The sequence below is a fragment of the Apium graveolens genome, chromosome 7, assembly GCF_009905375.1.
Source record: "Apium graveolens cultivar Ventura chromosome 7, ASM990537v1, whole genome shotgun sequence".
Classification (NCBI taxonomy): domain Eukaryota; kingdom Viridiplantae; phylum Streptophyta; class Magnoliopsida; order Apiales; family Apiaceae; genus Apium; species Apium graveolens.
This window is the reverse complement of record NC_133653.1, coordinates 156,694,500-156,715,453: the sequence shown is the minus strand read 5'-3', so window position 1 is coordinate 156,715,453 and position 20,954 is coordinate 156,694,500. Positions and strand designations below refer to the sequence as shown.

The 20,954-nt window shown below is 38.0% G+C and overlaps 1 non-coding gene across 1 annotated transcript; it reads left to right on the top strand.

Annotated features, from left to right (window-relative positions):
* Positions 1-5,302: 5,302 nt before the first annotated feature.
* LOC141675595 (small nucleolar RNA R71) lies at positions 5,303-5,409 on the top strand. The gene has a single exon (XR_012556239.1). It is a non-coding gene; the product is annotated as a small nucleolar RNA R71 (small nucleolar RNA).
* The last annotated feature ends 15,545 nt before the right edge of the window (positions 5,410-20,954 follow it).

Below are 20,954 nucleotides of genomic sequence, written 5' to 3'. Positions count from 1 at the left end.
CCCCTTGATGAATCAGCAGTAGGGACTGTGATGCTGCTGTCAATAGTGTATTCTCTCTTGGGTGCCATTGATTTGTGAATAAAAGTGTGTAAGAACTGATTTTTGATGTTTATGAGAGGGTTTAAGTGTAGGAAGTTGTGGGAGATATGTAGGATAGGTGTATGTATATATAGGGTGTGGAGTAGGTTAAATTAGATTAGGAGTGGGGTTGAGGGATAAAATCATGGGGTAATGGGAAAAGAATTCGAGGGTTTATGGGCTGTAATGGGTTTTTGTGTTTTTGTTTTTTTTTTTTTTCTGAACTGTAAAAAAAAAAATTCTGGAACTCGACCCCTGTGCGGCCGCTCAGCATTTCTGCGCGGGCGCAAAGCAAGCTGCGCGGCCGCTCAGCATATCTGCGCGGGCACGCAGAGGGTCTCTGGAAAAAAAAATTTTCAGTCGCTGTTTTCTGATTTTTTTGTGTTTTTGGATAGGTTATTCACTTCTAAGGGTTCCTGTAACAACAATTCGTGGGTTGCCTCCCACGCAGCGCTTCTTTTTCGTCATTAGCTTGACGTTCCGTTCCTTTCTCACGTAGTCAACAAAATGGCACTAACCACCTCTCGGTTTGCCATGCCCCCATAGTAGTGCTTCAACCGCTGACCGTTAACCTTGAATGCTTGGTCCGAATCATTCTCAAAAATTTCCACCGCTCCATGTGGAAACACAGTTTTGATAATAAAAGGTCCAGACCACCTTGATTTCAACTTCCCAGGAAAAAGTCGGAGCCGAGAGTTGAATAACAGAACTTGTTGCCCTGGCACAAACAACTTAGGATGTAGCTTCCTATCGTGCCACCTTTTCACCTTTTCCTTATACATTTTGTTATTCTCGTACGCTTGAAGTCGAAATTCATCAAGTTCATTAAGCTGAAGCATTCTTTTCTTACCAGCTGCATCTAAATCCAGGTTCAATTTCTTCAATGCCCAGTAGGCCTTATGCTCAAGCTCCGCCGGTAGATGACATCCCTTACCGTACACCAACTGAAACGGTGACATCCCAAGTGGAGTTTTGTATGCTGTTCTGTAAGCCCAAACAGCTTCATCGAGCTTTAAAGACCAATCCTTCCTTGATGGACAAACAACCTTCTCTAGAATGCGCTTTATCTCTCTGTTAGACACTTCCGCTTGACCATTTGTTTGCGGATGATAGGCAGTAGCTACTCGATGATTCACATTATAACGCTGCATCATAGAAGTGAACTTACGGTTGCAAAAATGCGATCCTTCATCACTTATGATTACCCGAGGTGTTCCAAACCTTGTGAAAATTTGCTTATGAAGAAAATTTAGCACTGCCTTTGCATCATTTATTGGTAAAGCTTTAACTTCGACCCATTTTGAGACATAATCGACTGCCAGCAAAATGTACTGATTATTGCAAGACGAGATAAAAGGCCCCATGAAATCGATTCCCCATACATCAAAGACCTCGACTTCAAGCATCACATTTAATGGCATCTCATCCTTCCTTGACAAATTTCCCACTCTTTGGCAATGATCACACCTTAAAACAAACTGATGAGCATCCTTGAACAAGGTGGGCCAGAAAAAACCTGCTTGCAGAATACGAGCTGTCATTTTCTCACCTCCATAGTGTCCACCATAAACCGTGGAATGGCAGTCTCGTAATATCCCCTCCGTCTCACAGAACGGGATACATCTCCTGATGATCTGGTCAGCTCCCTGTCTAAACAAATATGGTTCATCCCACATATATCACTTCACCACATGCAGAAACTTCTTCTTTTGCGCGGATGTTAAATTGGGAGGCATTATATTGCTGACAAGATAGTTTACAATATCTGCAAACCATGGTTCTTCCTCCTGAATTGCAAACAACTGCTCATCCGGAAAAGATTCATTGATTAACGTCCTATCTTGTGAAGTAGAATCGGGATTCTCCAACCTAGAGAGATGGTCAGCTACTTGATTCTCGGTACCTTTTCTATCTTTGATCTCTAACTCAAATTCCTGAAGTAAAAGCACCCAACGAATGAGTCTCGGCTTCGAATCCTTCTTAGAAACCAGATAGCGAATAGCTGCATGATCAGTGAATACTGTCACTTTCGTACCAAGCAGATAAGATCGAAATTTCTCAAAGCCAAAGACTATAGCCAAAAGCTCCTTCTCAGTAGTGGTGTAGTTCAATTGGGCCCCATTTAAATTCTTACTCGCATAGTAGACCACATGGAAGAGATTTTTCTTGCGCTGTCCCAGAACTGCACCTACCGCATAGTCACTCGCGTCACACATCATCTCAAACGGTTCTGTCCAATCTGGTGCTGTAATAACTGGTGCCGTGATCAAACTCTCCTTGAGAGTCTCGAATGCTGCCAAACATTCATCATCAAATTTGAAAGACACATCTTTCTCAAGTAAATTGCACAACGACTTAGATATCTTTGAAAAGTCCTTGATGAATCGTCGATAAAAACCCGCATGACCGAGAAAACTACGGATTCCTTTCACTGAATTAGGTGGGGGAAGATTTTCAATGACTCCCACCTTGGCCTTGTCCACCTCCAGACCTTTGCTAGAGACCTTATGCCCAAGGATAATGCCTTCACGCACCATAAAATGACATTTCTCCCAATTAAGCACCAAATTAGTTTCCACGCATCTTTTGAGTACGGCGCGCAGATTATTCAAGCATTCATCATATGAGTGTCCAAAGACGGAGAAGTCATCCATGAACACTTCGACGTTATTTCCAATCATGTCAGAGAATATAGCCATCATACATCTCTGAAAGGTGGCCGGGGCGCCACATAACCCAAACGAAACTCTACGAAAAGCAAATGTGCCAAATGGACAAGTGAAGGTAGTCTTTTCCTGATCCTCTGGTGCAATACAAATCTGATTATACCCGGAATACCCATCCAGAAGACAAAAATACTCATGTCCCGCCAATCTATCAAGCATTTGATCAATAAAAGGGAGAGGGAAGTGATCATTTCTTGTGGCTTTGTTCAATTTTCTATAATCCATGCATACTCTCCATCCTGTAACTGTTCGAGTAGGGATGAGCTCATTCTTTTCATTTGCGACCACAGTGATACCTCCCTTCTTAGGAACACATTGTACAGGGCTCACCCACGAGCTGTCAGAAATAGGATAAATGATGCTTGCATCTAGCCATTTCAGAATTTCTTTCTTCACCACCTCCTTCATGATTGGGTTCAGTCTTCGCTGCTGTTCCACAGTTGGCTTACTACCTTCTTCTAACAGAATTTTATGCATACAATATGAGGGACTTATCCCCTTGATGTCTGCTATAGTCCATCCTATAGCCGATTTGAATTCTCTCAAAATCCCTAAGAGCTTGTCTTCCTCACTACCTGAAAGGTCAGCTGAAATAATAACAGGTAACGTAGATGAATCACCTAAAAAGGCGTACCTCAAGTGTTCAGGTAATGGTTTGAGCTCTAAGGTAGGCGCTTCTTCTATTGATGGTTTGAGCTTCCCTTCAGCGTTCTTGGTCAGAAGTACCAAGAGATTCAAATGGTATATCTAGCTTTCGCTTCCAGGGAGAAGCGTTCAGATATTGTAATTGCTCGTTGCTATCTTCATCATCACTGTCAAATTCCCCCACTAAGGCCTTTTCCAATGCATCAGACATTAGCATGTGATCGAGTTCCGAAGTAACCGCAGAATCAATCACATCCACTTTGAAGCACTCCTCATCTTCTGTAGGGAATTTCATTGCCTTGAATACGTTGAAGGTCACATCCTGATCTTGAATCCGCATAGTAAGTTCTCCTTTTTGCACATCTATCAAGGTACGGCCAGTTGCCAGGAAAGGCCTCCCCAAGATTATGGGAATCTTTTTATCTTCCTCAAAATCCAGAATAACAAAATCAGCAGGAAAGAAGAGCTTATCCACCTTGACGAGCACATCCTCAACTATGCCCCTTGGGTAAGTAATGGAACGGTCCGCCAATTGTAGCGACATGTATGTGGGTTTTGGATCAGGTAGGTCCAGCTTTTTAAAGATTGACAACGGCATCAGATTAATGCTTGCTCCCAAATCACAAAGTCACTTGTCAAAAGTTAGATTGCCAATGGTGCAAGGAATGGTGAAGCTTCCTGGATCTTTCAGTTTTGGTGGTAACTTTTGTTGCAGAACCGCGCTGCATTCTTCCGTGAGAGCAACGGTTTCAAGGTCATCCAGTTTCACCTTCCTTGAAAGAATAGTCTTCATAAACTTCGCATAACTAGGCATTTGTTCCAGAGCCTCAGCGAAAGGTATATTGATGTGAAGTTTCTTGAACACCTCCAGAAACTTCCCGAACTGTCTATCCAGCTTTTGTTGCTGCAATCTCTTAGGAAAAGGTGGTGGAGGATAGAGCTGTTTCTCCCCTGTATTAGCCTCAGGCAGAGTGTGTTCAACAGTAGTCTTCCTTGGTTCCGCCGCTTTCTCCCTTTGCTTAGATTCTTCATCTCGAACTTCAGCTTCGACTTCTTTTGCCTTTTCAGCATCAGCTACTTTTCCAGACCTTAAGATAATAGCCTTGACTTGCTCTTTAGCTTCCTTCCTGCCTGGTACTTCCGTGTCTCTGGGAAGAGTGCCAGGTTGACGATTGAGCACTGCATTGGCTAATTGACCGATTTGAATTTCCAAGGTCTTGATAGAAACCGCCTGACTCTTGCACAACAGCTTAAGTTCCTCAAAATCAGCACTAGTAGGTGCAGCTGCACTTCCCTGTTGAGGATATGATTGTCTTGTAGCATACTGCTGTGGTTGCTGGAATCCAGGTGGGTTAAACTGTTTACTCACTCCTTGCTGATATGGTGGCTGAATAGCATTCTGATTATTTCCCCAGCTGAAATTTGGATGATTTCTGTTGTTAGGATGATAGGTCGCTGGCACAGGCTGCTGTTGTCGCTGATAATTATTCACATACTGAACAGATTCGTTGACAAGAGAACACTGATCCGTAGCATGAGAACCTGCACAAAGCTCACAAACCATAGCTATTTGATTAACTCCATACGTAGCCAAAGAATCAACCTTCATTGATAGCGCTTGGAGCTGGGCTGCAATAGCGGTGGCTGCATCAACTTCCAGAATACCTGCTACCTTGCCTGATGTCATCCTCTGAGTTGGGTTTTGATGCTCATTTGCAGCCATCGTCTCAATAAGATTGTACGCCTCAGTATAGCTTTTAGCCCATAAGGCGCCTCCCGCTGCTGCATCGAGCATGGGCCGAGATTGAGCCCCCAAACCATTATAAAAACCAGTGATTACCATCCAATCCGGCATTCCATGATGTGGACATTTTCTCAACATTTCCTTGTAGCGTTCCCAAGCCTCGCACATAGATTCTGTAGGTTGCTGCGCAAACTGAGTAAGAGCACTCCTCATAGCAGCAGTCTTTGCCATTGGATAAAACTTCACCAGAAACTTTTGCGCAAGATCTTGCCACGTAGTGATTGACCCAGCTGGTTCAGAATGTAACCAGTCTTTAGCCTTATCCCTCAGTGAGAATGGGAAAAGCCTCAACTTGATAGCCTCATCAGTCACGCCATTATACTTAAAAGTGCTGCAGATCTCGACAAAATTCCTTATGTGCATGTTGGGGTCTTCAGTTGCCGCTCCTCCAAAAGAAACAGAATTCTGCACCATCTGAATAGTGCCCGGCTTGATTTCAAAGGTGTTAGCTTGAATAGCCGGATGAAGGATGCTTGACTGAATGTCATCAATTTTAGGCCGAGAAAAATCCATAAGAGCTGGATCAGCTTGAACAATATGATCTCCCATATTTACTGGTTCTTTCTGCTCAGTTCCTGAATCCGAATCCTCAAAATCTAACTTCTCCGGTGTATCAAGAACTTCGTCTTTCTCCTCAGCTGTATCTAAGGTCCTCTTGCGAGCACGAGAACGAGTTTGCATAAACGCACTAAAGTACCTGAAACACAACCGAAAAGAGTAATTAACTACTACGTCCTAATCACTGAGTCCTAATGACCAATGATGGTAAGTACATAAACTAAACAAATACGCCGAGTCCCCGGCAGCGGCGCCAAAAACTTGTTAGGGCGAAATCACGCACTAATATTCACGCAAGTATACGCGTTCGCAAGTAATATAGAATACTTTCTAGTTCGTTCCCTCAGAGACTCAGACTAAGTTATTGTCTAATTTAACTCACTCACCAATGTATGATTACTTCTCAATGTTAAGATAATAACACTTAAAATTGTTGATTAAATATTAACTATAATTAACTACTTAATTAACCACTTAACTAACACTGCAATTTATCAATAATAAAACACTCATGAGATCACAACTTCATTATTACTTCCTTCTATAGCCATAGTTATTACCTTTAGCATGTGACAGTGATGATATTAATCGAATAACACAAAACTGATAAAAGCCAACTTTCATTGTACTAATACCATTCTACCAAACATCCACAATTAAGATAGAAATTGAATAGTCATCAATTATGTTGAGTTCCCATATGTCTACAGAAATTGACAACACAACGATTTAAGCACAAGTTACTCCTTTTGATTACATAGGGCAAATAAAACTGTTAGAGTTACCCACTAATCATGCACAACGTACATGAACCTATGCTAGCATGGCAAGTTCTAAACCTCAAGATCCACTGTCGCTTCACAAGAGATTAACACCCTATCTTATATGTTCGCGACGCACATAAGACGAATATGCACAACCTATACTAGATATCATGCAATCATCACACACTAAAGTATTAAACAATTAACTAAAGAATTCCATAATAAATCCATTGCAAACCCATGATCACGATTAGCCCATAATAGAACTTATCGCCATCATGGGTTCATATGAAATCATGATAAACGAACACAAGAAAATAACAACTAAACTAATTATATTAAAACAGAGTACGTCACAAGAGTAAATAAGTCAAAGCAAGAAAACTAGCATCCAATGTTATAACGAAACAAGAATCACAAGAATATATGCTTCCTCTTCGTTGCTGTGTGCTAAATCGGTCTTCTTCCTTATCTCCTTCGCTTCTTGCAAAACACAATCTAAAACATAATCCCTTCTTAATACCTTGTGAAAAACGTCTCAAATCTACTTATATAATAGTCCCATAAAACTCAGATTACATAGAAGTTGGAAGCCAAACAGAAGTAGAAGTCTAAAATAATATATTATTTTCCCCGACCCTGCACGGCCGCTCAGCATTTCTGCGCGGGCGCGCAAGGCTGCTACGCGGCCGCTCAGCATAGCTGCGCGGGCGCGCAGCACCCTACTGGAAAATTTCCAGGTTTGCTCCGTTTCTTCGCCATAATCTGCCCGTTCTTTTCCTCTCGCAATGGTGAACACATGCCAAGGCTTATTCTTGATGATTCCTCCTCCGAAATGCAACTAATACCCTGAAATGCATAAACACTAGAAAAACGCATCAAATACACAAAATACTTGATTTCAAGACACCAATTTAAGCCATTTTAAGACGTTCTAAGTGATATAAAATGCCACTTATCATTTGTGCTTCTTGAACTTCATCAAGTTCAATTTTGCTCCCACTATTTCCTTCAAGGATAAACTCCTTTTCCAAGAAGGTAGCATGTCTGGAGAGAAACACCCGATGATCGGTGTAAAAGTAATACCCCAAAGTCTCTTTAGGATATCCCACAAAATTACATTTTACGGATCGAGATTCCAGCTTATCTGGGTCAACTTCCTTGACATAAGTTAGACATCCCCAAATCTTAACGTGTTTAAGACTCGGTTTCCTTTCTTTCCATATCTCACATGGTGTTTGAGGAACAGATTTGGAAGGCACCTTATTCAGTAAATATGCTGAGGTTTCCAATGCATAATCGCATAGGAATACTGGAAGATTCGCATAGCTCATCATGGACCGAACCATGTCTAACAAAGTTCGATTTCTCCTTTGAGATACCCCATTTAACTGTGGAGTATATGGAGGAGTCCACTAGGAGACTATACCATTTTCTTTGAGATAATCTAGAAACTCTCCATTCAAGTATTCACCACCTCGATCTGATCGAAGAGTTATAATACTGTGTTTGGCTTGTTTCTCCACTTCATGTTTATATTCTTTGAACTTTTCAAAGGCTTCAGACTTGTGTTTCATCAAATACACATATCCGAATCTAGATCTATCATCTATTAAAGTAATGAAGTACGAAAATCCACCCATGGCTTGCGTAGACATTGGTCCACATACATCTGTGTGTACCAATCCTAGCAAATCTGCAACCCTCTCTCCATATCCACTAAATGGAGATTTGGTCATTTTACCCAATAGACAAGACTCGCATGTAGGATATGATTCAAAATCAAAGGGGTCAAGTAACCCTTTCTTATGCAATGTCCGCAGTCTATTTTCACTAATATGACCTAGCCTACAGTGCCATAAATAGGTCAGATTTTCATCATCTCGTTTTCTTTTATTAGTTTGTTCAATCTGAAGTAAATCATGCTCTACGTCACATACATACAGACCATTATTTAAAATGCCACGTCCAAAAAAGAACATTATCTCTAAGGATAGAACATTCATTATTCTTAATAATAAATGAAAAACCATCCACATCCAACATAGGAATAGAAACAATATTCCTCACAATAGAGGGAACGTAATAACAATTATTCAAAATAATAGTCTTGCCCGTAGGCATATGTAAACTAAATGATCCTACAGATATGCCGCAACCCTTGCTACATTGCCCATACGTAGAATCACCTCATCTTTTTCAAGAGTCCTACTTCCCTTTAGTCCTTGCAACGAATTGCAAATATGAGAACCACAGGCGGTATCTAATACCCAAGTAGAAATTTGACCTAGTGACATATTAACTTCGATCATGAACATGCCTGAATCAGAAGCGGTAGTTTTACTACCCTTCTTCTTCTTCAATTCTGCAAGGTAAACCTTACAGTTCCTCTTCCAGTGCCCCAACTTGTTACAGTGAAAACAAACAGCTAAATTAGGACCAGTTAACTTATGAGCATCTAGTATGCTCCGAAGTGATAGTGCAGAAGACATGACGAATATAGTAAATCTGTAAATGATAAACACATAACAACACTTAGAAAATATTCAATTTCATTTCAAAACACTATATGAATTGGGTCTTTATTCATAAGTGTCTCCCACTAGTTTATCTAATTTTTTCAACCCCTTAAGTGTAAATTAAGCATTCATAATACTAGTGGGAATAGGGATCCTACATTCCATCACACAACCTCGGCTGTGGCACAAAACGCATATGATGTTCAATAGGCAGACAAATCTTGTCAATTACATATTATGTTATTCCCTAATATAAGTTTAGCCTTTTGAATAATTGAGTCATGGCTGTGGCACGACAAACTCAATATTCTAAGTCAAGTCTAACCCAACATTTCGTACAATTGAATCAGTCTCCAACGGCCCACGGCTGTAGCACGTACCGACCTTTAGATTCTAATTCAATGTACACACCTCTATTTAATAGACAAGTATTTCTTATTTCGAAATCAAAGCCCTCGGCTGTAGCACGAAACGACAATGATTTAAAAATAAGAACCACTTTCTACCATGTTGGAAGGCTATGACCGACACAAGCCCGTTGTGTCATTGGCCAATTACTACTTGATATTATTTAATTTTAGAGGGATTATATTATGTTACAATCATAATCATATTATAAAGAGATTCTTCCTTTTAAATTAAATATTTCAAATCAATAATCAATAATCAGATGATTCCCAGATCGGGTGGAGCATTGTCAAGAGGCGTCACTTAATAACCCTTTCTTACAGATAAAAATCTGTTGTTGACAGAATCATCCTTTCTCTCAATATTGAAAATTCATATTCAATTACGTGTTTCATAAACACAAGAATCTCATGATCGTATTCATAATATTTATTGTTAAGGCAAGAAACGATTCCTATTCTAGATTTTCTAAAACACGCCTTATATTGATTTAAGTTCACCTAAATCTATCATCGCATGGTAAATATAGGCATATATCTCATATATAAAATTAAATAAACAAGTAAATATAAAGTGCAATAAAGTAAATGTGTTTGGTTATGGCCCTATCCTATGTGATCTTTATCAAGCTCATGATAAAGATCAAGGTCAATCTAATATGGTGATTGAAATAAATACAACTACTTATTACATAAGTCTTCTTCTTTGTTTAGACTTCTTGTATGCCTCGTCTTCTTCTTTGTATCACCTCCATTGGATAGCCTTCTTGAGTCTTCAATTACATTACATGATTGAAGTAAAACTAATCTAATGAACTTACAAGAATAACTCGAGTTACATTCGAGATTTATGATTACAAAGATTGAAGACATGCAAGTCGTATTTAAAAACCAAAACCAAAACCATTACACTAAGGTCGAAAGGCCATAACCATCCACCATGCTCATACAACACATAAAAGCATGTTAAAACACATAATATGATCTTAACATATCATATTATCCATGATCTAATCATAAAAAGAAAATATGACAAAAATCAGAAAAATCAGAATCAAATCAGAAAAACAAGAATCACTGTTTACGGGCAGTAAACGACGTCAAACGCCTTACAGACGAGTCGTTGATAGCTTTATCTATCAATTTTGTTCAGACGCTTGTTTACCTATGGAATAGGGTATTCGTTTGCGTAAATCGGACACCAGACCCAGATTTCAGCAAATCTGCAGCAGCCAATTCAGAATCTGTATTTAATATGATTCTCATAATTTAAACAAACATAAATCATGTATATATCAGTATATATACAGATTACATAATCATCTTATGATTATACAACTCACATGAATATCATATATTAAAAACCATACATATATAAGCATATTATATCAACATCAAATCATGGCGAATCACGTACATGCTCATATATCGAAAACAGTTAAACACATAAATGAATTAAAAACTTTTCGCAAGTAGCTCTGATGCCATTGAAGGGTTTTTAGCACATAAACACAACGAAAACGTAAATTTAAATCTTAAAAAAGAAACGAAACCCTCCGCAGGATCCATGCGAAAAATAATATTTAATTCGTAGTTCAGTATATTTACCTTAAGAAGCTTTACGTTAATGGAAAGATGGAGGTCTTTAATGGCGATCCAAAAATGATGAACGGAGATCCTTAGCAGCTGCTCCTCAAGTGTGAAGCACTCCACCGGTATCCACCAAGAAAACGATATAATGAAGGAGGAGGAGATGGAGAGAATTAGGGTTTTGTAAATCTTTTTGGTTGAGGCAAAAATAGGGTCTATAATAGTATTTTTATAGGCAAAATTTTCAGCTGAAAATTTTCCCATAAAATATTATTATTATTAACCCTTTATTATTATCACTAATAATTAAAACACCTTTTAATTATTAATCCTTTTTCTAAACACTTTAGAAATAATTCTCTCACTTGATTTAATTGCCAAAAATTAAATTCTTAATTAATAATATTAAGAACTTTTTCTTAATTAATTTATAATCAATTAAATTTCAATTAATCAATTATTAAATTTTCCAATTAATTTTTTATTTCATAAATAAATAATTATCAGCCATTATTAATTAATTTCTCCACCATTAAATCATTCTCTTTTATGGTGTGACCTTGTAGGTTCAATATTAAGCCGGTAGTAGAAATAAATAATAATAAAACTATTTTATCATTATTTATATAAATTCTCTAATTTATTAAATATGATTAATTAATCATATTTATTCTACATCGTGAGGGATATTCTCAGCATATCGCGACTATCCGGATAATACGAATTCACTGCTTAGAATACCAAGAACTCATTCAGTGAGTAGTTACCGTACAATTAATTCCTTCTACCCTGCAATGTCACGATTAAATACAAGGCATGGAACTTGTGTCAAGCCTATCTTATTTAATCACTTGCTTTCCCATTCACTATGCTTAGTTCTATTTAATGTAAATTAGAAACTCCTTTCTAATTTCATTAACTCTGGCCAGAGATTCCTGAACTAACATAAGTGGATCAGCATTGAATATTCTTTTCCTACACTGGAAGGGGTAGATCCTTTATTGATCATACACTATCTTCGTGTACAAATTCCTATACCTAGTAGAGCCCTTATAATTGTCCCTTGAGACTAAGAACTAAACCAAAGCATAGTTCGGTGTACACAAGATGACTATGATGACCTCAAGTCTAAGGATACTTGTACAACTATCACTATGTGAACAACTGCTGACACGTGAGTGAACTCCATCAGTTGTTCATCTGTGTGAGTCATGTTCAGTGAACTTATTCTATAATAAGCACCTACATACTAGCTATAGTGTCACCACACAAATGTCTATGAGAACAGACATCCTTCATAATGAAGCAAGCATAGTATGTACCGATCTTTGCGGATTATTAATTACCAGTTAGTAGTCCTACGACCAGGAACTATTTAAGTTTAGAGTTATCATCTTTTAGGTCTCATTATTATGATCTCATCACAATCCATAAAAAGATTTACTCTAAACTGTGGTATATCTTATTTAAACATTTAAATAGATAGAGCCCGCAATAAAAACAAAACAAGTCTTTTATTAATATCAATAAAATCAAAACAGATTACATAAAAGTCATTCCTAAATCCTCATACATGATTGGACTTAGGACATATCTCTTTCACTTAGTGATCCGGTCTTAGGTCTTTCCTCTTCTTTACGGTGCAAATACTACTAACTCCCTGCTAGTACGTATAGGACTTGGGTCTTAGAATGAGAATTACCTCACGTCACTTCACCTCACTACAAAACTAATAAGATAATCCACAAAATAACAAGTATAGAGAAAAGATGGGTTGAACTAGCCCACAAGATAATATAATATTCAAATACGAATATTAAATATCAACTATGTATACTTGACTTGAGATATATAATAATATGTCAAGTATACTTTCGATTACTTCGTCTTTATAGAATATATGTTTATCGGAGTAATATAAGTAGTCTTTTATATATATAAGCAATATAGCTTATGACTTCTTTAGTATTCTTCTTCTTTTGAATATGTATTTATAAATCGAAGAATACTTTAGTTACAATCTCAGAATTGTAACTTATCCTTTTTAAGCTCGTAGGCTTAAGGATTTTAGTATACTTATATTTTGACAATTGTAGAGCCAAAGTATACTTTTAACTTCGTGCATAATTTATAGGTTCTGTATAAGCCAAGATCGAGATAAAAGAAGTGCAAGTAATTGGCTTTGGATTTGTGCTTTTGAAGTTTAGGTGGATGATTACAAAGCTTACTATTTATCGATTTATAATCCCACGGAACACTAAAGATGTTAATGAGGATTATACGATACTTTTCTTAATGATACTATATACACGAACTATGCGTTGGCCAAGATACAAATAAATGAAGTGAAAGTAATTGGCCAACTCGTGTGATTAAATCCACCTTTGAAGTTTAGACGAATGATTATGAAGTTTACTATTTATCGATTTATAATCCCATGGAACACTAAAGATGTTAATGGGGATTATACGATACTTTTTGTAATGATATTATGTACACGAACTATGCGTTGGCCAAGATCCAAATAAATAAAGTGCAAGTAATTGGCCAACTCGTGTGATTAAATATGTCTTTGATATTTGACAAAATTACGAAACTTACTATTGATCGAATTACAATCCCACGAAAAACTAAAGATGTTAGTGAGGATTATACTATACCTTTCATAATTATTTCTATATTCATGAAATATATTGGCCAAGATCGAAATAAATAAAGTGCAAGTAATTGGCCAACACGTGAGGTTTGTCTAATATGAAATCTCACTCGTGAGGAGTTATAGAGATTTATGAAATCTCACTCGTGAGGAGTTATAGAGATTTAAGTACTTGTATTTTATAGATCATCTTCTTTTAAAGCTTCCTTTTGAAGATCAAGTACTTTATTCGAATTCCGAGTTAGAATTTTTGTTCACTTTTCTTAGAGAACCTTCTTTATAGGAGATCTAGTATTAGAGCTTAAGATGAAGTAGAGAAATTAAGTACAAAGCTTAAATAAAAAAACTCAAAGAAGAAGCTAAAAATTACCACTTTTGGAAAACGGTCGGAAAAGTTTGCTGGAGGTTCGGCCGGATTTTAGCACTATGGTCAAACTTGGGCAGCCCTTCGGGAGGCCGGAGAGTGGTAGTGGATGAGCTCACTTGGTGGGAACAAGCCTTGTTGGGTGAAGCTAAGATTGGGTTTCAAAAACCTTATATATATGTATATATATTTAAGAGAGAGAAGGTTTCTGAGAAGAAGTGTGTGTATAGAATTTAAAAGAGATGAAGAGAAGCACTTCTTGAAAAATTTCCAGAAACTTTGTGGCTCTTTAGCTTGGTTGAAATGGGTTGGGGTGGGGGTTTATTTATAGGAAAAGTTAGGTGGATTGAATGGTGGAGTTTTGAGGAAAATGGATGGTGGATGTTGTATGTCATATAAATTGATGACTTGGCAAGTAGGTTGTGTTTCTTTGACATAGCCATATAAGACAAACAACTTTATGGGATTCAAAACTCAGCTGATATATTTAATTAAATATATATTTTCCTTTTCTTTTAATTATTGTTTAATCATTTTAATTAAGCATTAAGCACCATTAATTATGACCACCCTAAAAACTCTTAAATAAATATCATAAAAAATGATAATTACCTAAATATTATAAAATGATGTCCTACAAGTTTTGGTCAACTTTGATCAATGGTAACTAGGTCAAACGTGGTCAACTATGGGACCAACTGCCTTGAAATTTGTGCCCGAACAAAAATTATCGAAATGTTACGAAATTTTTACCATGCATAGAAAATACCATTTAAATGATCCAGACCAAATTTTAAGTCATTCTAGTGAGTGGAAGTATTTTATTTAAAATATAAACTATTCTGTCAGCCTTTTCTTCCGAGTAAAAATACCATTGGTCTTGAATTTAAATATATGGATCTTTAGACCAAAGTTTTGACTTGAATAAATACTTAAAATATATTTCCTAATCTATAAAATATATTTGGATGGTAGGAAATATTTTAGAGTATTTTTAAATAATTTTCTCTGAGAAATGCTGATTTTACGAAACGAGAGAAAATTACTTCACATATATATGAATTGGGTTATAAAAATGAATATTAATATTTAAATCATGAATATTAATAAACTTTGGATAAAAACTCTTTTGATGGATGTAAAAATATATTTTGGAGCGAAGAGTAAAATATTTTTGATATAGCACGAGTCTTCTAAGGAATATATCTGATATATCCTTTTTCGAGCTTGTTGCCTTATTAATGTTGCAACTGAGATCTAAGACATATCATGTCTTGATATTTATTCTTTGATCATATTACCTTAGAGATATATTCCATAAAGATATTATTTTGATATTTTAAAATAATAGAATATCTCTTTTATATGAATATACTTGAAAATAATTTTGCTAGTTTGACTTATTTTGACTTGATTTGGATCAATTAAAATCATGTCCTAATGTAGAGGATCTACGTGTATTTAAATTTTATGTTTAATCGTACGAATACCAAAATAAATAATATATCGAAGATATCCTTTCATTATATAAATCGTGAGTCCACGTGTCTATTAAACTTTATATGATTAAAGGTGGTTCTTATCTATTATTATCGGATGGGTAGACGATAAGGATATACGTATGATAGATAATTATAGATTGTTGATTAATTGAAATAGTATTTTCTATGATATATACACATAGTTTGAGGCATTCAAAGCAAGACAATGATAGTAAAAGTAAAGCTTAACTATTGGTAATAAATGAGCGTATGGATACAGAATAGAGGTGAAAAAAGAATGATGATTGAAAGTTAGAAAGCGAATCAATTGAAGCAAGTATTTCTTCCCTATTGTAAATTCAGAATAGTTAAATATTTTATATTTCGCTGTAATGAATCTTAATTATGCAAGTATAATTTATTATTGTTCCTTCAATATTATTGATTGATCTCTTGAGTAAATACCTATTATTCCAGGTTATTTGCGAACCCAGAATTATGATGTTTTAATCAAAATGGTTTAGCACCAAAATACTCTACGAACTGGATGGTCATGATAAGGGCCAGGGATCGACTGGACCCTACGGGTCGGGGATGGACCGGGCCTTTGTTTATTAAGGTTAGAATGGGCCTGGGTACCCGATATGATGTGGGTCTATGCGGTTGGGCATAGGTCCGTACTATATTCTTACTGATCAGCAGGTTATATTACTGTGTTGATTCCAGTGTCCAGTCTAATTTATTGTTGATCGCCATTAACAGAATTCCTTCTTTGGAAGTTTCCTGATTACAAAACCGAACAAATAATTAATTCAGGAGATAAATCAGAGAATTTTTCGTTGTTCCTTTTTAGAGAAATATGATTATGATTAAAGGCTAATAAAGGTCGATGGTTTATTTTTTCAACTGTTTCAAATAAATAAAGATGTTTATAAAATCATTTAAAGATTGTTTCAGGAGTTTCTTTTGATAATGATACTTGGAAACCAATTATGATACTTATTGGGAATTTTTGGCTCACTCTTGCTTTGTGAATTCTTATTTCTTTAAGTATCACATGAGGATAAAAGTGAATAGCTCATAATAGTCAGCAAAATAGGAAAGATCCTAGCTGCAGGAAGTTGGATATGTCAGAATAAATAATACAAGGAAGATGGTAAAGAGGTAATAATATTTGAGTTAGTTGTTATAATAAATTTAGATGTTTATTTCATACCAGAACATGCTTTCGATTCGGAATTAAGGGGTTATTTGTATATTTATTTTAATATACAGGTTTATATTGTTTAAAGTTGTTTGGTGACACCCAATCCTGACCCTGGATTTGGGGATGTTACAAGTTGGTATCAGAGCCACAGGTTATTGGTCCCTGAAATAAGAATAGATAGAAATTAAGATAAAATTGGCAGGTTATATAAGATAGGGGAGACCTTAAGTAAACTCATGTTGAGTTTGAGTTAAGATCATCTGATACGATATTGATTATTAAATAAGATATTGCTGAGATTAGTGTGAGGCAAATATATTCACGCTATAGATATACAGAGTACCCAGATCCTATAATTATGAGGAGTCGATGGCTCGACAGATATTGGGTGAACTACCCTGACCTTCATATGGTTTTAAATGAGGTTGAGATTGATTCTTTTGAGAATCTTGTATAAAAAAATAATCACAAAAATCCTTAACTATCAATTTTTAGCCAAGTCAAGTGGAGAGTTAGAGCTGCAAGTTTTAGAGGCACTCTTAACAGTTTGATAGGGATAAATAAATTATGATTGTATTATTAAATACTGCATTAATTGTACAAGCTGTGGGCTGCTAGGCCCAATAAAAAGATATATGATACTCAGACCAGAAAGGTTAAGCCTGATGGACCAGATCAGGCCTGATGGAATAAAAAAGGCCCAAAAGCCCTGATTATTAATTAATTTCGTAATTAATTAATAAGGGACAAAACAGATGTTGAAAAGAGTCCCGATAAGGATATAAATCCTTGGAGATTAGTCTCAAGGGGACCTAAAAGGATAAGGAATAAGTTTCCTACTATCTAGGACTCCAAAGTCCATTCTAACTATGAGACTTGCCCACCAAGTCTCCTATACCAAGTCCAATTCAAGGACTCCCAACATCTATATAAGGGGCCTCACCCCACAAATCAGAACTAAGTTTTTTGGCTTGATTCTCTAATTCACAGAGATACGTAGGCATCTCGTAAAGGCAGATTGAGTCACGAAACACGAGAGCAGCTATTAAAGGCCTTGAGCTCCCGAATCTTAATATTAAATACAGCAAGTAATAACCTTAGTTTTTTATCCACAACATTTGGCGCCGTCTGTGGGAAACAACAACAACCATGGCGAGAACACGGAGAACAATTGGAGCTCTAGAGGAAGGAACACCATTGGAGGCAACCCAGGTGATTTCATCAACCGTGGAGGTTCCCCCCCATTCAACTTATGCATCTACTCAGGGGGAAGCCCAGACAGGGGCAACTCATCCTCAGCTACAAGGGACAACTCCCCCGACTATTCAAGGTACGAATCCTCAAGTTCAACAAATACATATACCTGTGAATTCTCGACCCGTCGGGTATGAATATTCAACTATTGTTACTACTAACCCCCCTTATGGGATGCCCCTTCACCCTGAGGTTGGAGGAAGTGGATATGCTGGGCGAAGCGAAGCACGAGGGCGGTCGCCCCCCTATATACGAGGTTTGGATCCTATCCCTGAGAATCGGGAATTTTCTGGTCCATACACTGAGAGAGACTCCGAATCTTCGGATGATGAAGTGGCCCCGAGAAGGAGGCGTCCTGGAAAAGAGCCAATGTCCGATGGAAGGCAACGCCCCCAAAGCACCCCAGGGGCGAATCCCCAAGAAGTGCAGGAAAAGATCAGGGCTCATGAGGCTGAAATCCAAAGGCTGAGGCGTGATTTGGAGGCTCACCAAGCCACCAGACCCCACATACCTCCTAGGGGGAGAAATCCTCCTCATGTCATAGACCTGGATGGTCCGGTAAGAAGAAGGGCTGCTGTCCCAAGAACTGATCCAAGCAATCTCCTTCCCCTTGGAGATCCTGATGATCCAACTCCACCCTTCACAGAAGAGATAATGAATGCCCATATCTCAAGGAAATTCAAGATGCCCACTATCAAAGCCTATGATGGCACGGGAGACCCCGCTAATCATGTTAGGACATTCTCTAATGCACTGCTGCTGCAACCCGTGAATGATGCTATAAAATGTCGGGCCTTCCCTCAAACCCTGTCGGGTATGGCTCAAAGATGGTACAGTCGCCTACCCCCAAATTCTATTGGATCATTCAGAGAATTAAGTCAGGCTTTTATTAAGCAATTCATCAGTGGAAGAGTCCATGAGAAAAGTTCAGCATCTCTTATGAGTCTTGTGCAGGGAGCTAAGGAATCCTTAAGAGATTACCTGAATCATTTCACAAAGGAGGCTTTAAAAGTCCCAGACCTTGATGATAAGGTAGCCATGATAGCACTGCAACAAGGAACTAGGGATGAGTTTTTCAAGATGTCTTTGGCCAAACGACCCCCTGAGAGCATGTTGCAGCTCCAAGAGAGGGCAGGGAAGTATATCAAGGTTGAAGAGAGTATGAGGAAGATCGTAGTAAGTAATGAGCCCACTGGAGGCAAGAAACAAAAAACTGATTTGGAGTATATCGCTAAGGACAAATATCCTAGAACCGAACAAAACCCTGATTCAATCCCCAAGAAGGGAGGACCTGGGCAAAAGTTCACTGAATACGCTAAGCTGAATGCTCCCAGAAGTCAGATTTTGATGGAGATTGAGAAAGACAGAGATATTCGCTGGCCTAAGCCCTTGAAGGCTGATCCCGCCAAGCTAGATAAGGGCAAGTATTGCAGGTTTCACAAAGATGTTGGCCATGACACCGATGAGTGTAGGCAATTGAAAGATGAAATTGAGTTTTTGATTCGAAAAGGAAGATTGAACAAGTATACTGGAGATGGAGGGGACAGAAATAATAATGGAAGGAAGAACTTTGAAGATCGTAGGAGGGACCAAGACGATCAGGGGCGAAACCCCCAGCCTAGAGGACCAGTTATAAACACCATTTATGGAGGGCCGAGACCTCGAGGGCCTGTGATAAACACGATCTTTGGAGGTCCAACTGCTGCTGGATTGTCCAAAAATTCCAGAAAGGCATATGCTAGAGAGGTTATGCATATTGTTGGAGAAGCCCCGAAGAGGGCCAGGACAGAAGTAACATTGGCTTTTGATGATTCCGACCTAGAGGGTGTGAAGTTTCCCCATGACGACCCGCTGGTCATAACACCAATAATAGGTAATAGCCCGGTTAAGAGGGTCCTTGTGGATAATGGTGCTTCTGTGGATATCTTGCTCCACGACACCTTTCTAAGGATGGGGTATAACGACTCCCAGTTAACACCAACCGACATGCCGATATATGGATTTGCTGGAGTAGAATGTCCTGTGGAAGGGATAATCAAATTGCCAACCACCATAGGTACGGAGCCAAGGCAAGCAACGCAGATGCTGGATTTCGTGGTGGTAAAGGCTAGTTCAACTTATAATGCTATCATGGGGAGAACAGGGATACATGCCTTCAAGGCAGTCCCCTCTTCCTACCATTCAGTCATGAAGTTTCCCACCCGAAACGGGATTGGAGAAGAGAGAGGAGATCAAAAAATGGCTAGAAGCTGTTATGTGGCCTCTTTGAGGGCAGATGGAGTCGGGGGGCAGGTTCTTCCTATTGAAGATATGGATGTTCGAGAAAATGATGAGAATAGAGGAAGGCCAGCAGAAGAATTGGTCTCGGTTCCTTTATACCCCGAGAATCCTGAGAGGACGACTTTCATTGGAGCCACATTAGAGGAGCCCCTTAAAGGGAAGTTAGCGAAATTTTTGCAAGAAAATAGTGATGTGTTTGCATGGTCAGCAGCTGATATGCCAGGCATAGACCCGGAGTTAATTACTCACAAGCTAAATGTAGATCCAAGCCGGAAGACAGTGAAACAAAAGAAAAGAAATTTTGCCCCAGAAAGACAAGAGGCTATAAAGCAGGAAGTGGAAAAGCTCTTAGAGGCTGGTTTCAATGAGGAGATTCAATTTCTGGAGTGGTTAGCAAACCCTGTAATGGTGAAGAAGGCTAATGGAAAGTGGAGGATGTGTATAGACTTCACCGATTTGAATGATGCATGCCTCAAAGACTGTTTTCCGCTGCCTAGAATTGATACTTTGATTGACGCCACCGCTGGACATGAGATGCTGAGTTTCATGGATGGGTTTAGCGGATACAACCAGATCAAAATGCATAAGGATGACATTCCAAAGGTATCATTTATCACTGAC